Here is a 990-nt window from a genome sequence, read left to right as displayed (position 1 = left end):
CTTTCCCTATACACACGTTCTAATTTGAATGCTGTAGCATTGTTGCGGCATCATGTATATAAGCCCCTGAAAGTTTAAAAATGGGGCAGCTTAACCAAACGAGCTTTAGTAAAAGCATCCTGCAGCCATTTTTAAATGTGCAGGGGCTTAATACACATGATGCTGCAGTGTTTTAATTACAGCAGCTCTCTGAGAACCGACCTAATTTTAAAATGCCTCCCCCTCTGCCACCCAAGCACGTATGTCCCCATCTCTACTGTTACCTCTCCCTGTCCAATAACTTGTGTTTGGCCAGCTGTTGTATTAATCCTAATCCTTTGCCCACAAACTCTCCAAAAGTTGCTCCTATCACTATTTCACTGCTTTGCATGGCACCCAGAACAGTGGGACTTGGGCTCTTTTTATGTAAACATGGTATTCTGATGGCTATGGAGTATTTGCAAAGGCATTTAAGAATCCTGAACTCTTCCATTTTAATATTCATCTGTTAATTATTTTCGACCATTCAGCCAAATCAAAATTGTACCAGGTAGTGCATTATCTTCCTCTCTAAAACCTTTCAGGCAAAATGAATAGGAGCTGGTGCACAGTCACCTTGAATAGCTTGAACGAATCTGAAAAGAATTCGCCTAAATTCCTCTGAATGCTTACAAATACATTCAAAGAAAATTGATTTGCAAATGACACGCTATCCGAGGCCTTGAGTCTGCCAACTGTTACAAGCATATTTAACTACGTGCGCACAAGTTCTGTTGAATTCAACAGGACTACTCGTGTGTGTAGAATTAGCTTGTCTGTGTTTGCAGGACTTAAAGCCCTAAAATTTGCAACCAAGTTACTTGAAACTAGCTCTGGTCCTCTTGTTTCTTTAATTCCTATTGTGGCTGAAAGCAGGAAGAACAGTGGGTATGTGTCCCTCTTTGGAGAGGGATTGCAGAATCTCTTTTCAAAGCTATTATTTAAAAACAAAAAAACAAACCCCCCCCCCCC

Source organism: Alligator sinensis, unplaced genomic scaffold (genome assembly GCF_000455745.1).
Source record: "Alligator sinensis unplaced genomic scaffold, ASM45574v1 scaffold1204_1, whole genome shotgun sequence".
In the NCBI taxonomy this organism is placed as follows: domain Eukaryota; kingdom Metazoa; phylum Chordata; order Crocodylia; family Alligatoridae; genus Alligator; species Alligator sinensis.
Note: the sequence above shows the minus strand (reverse complement) of the source record.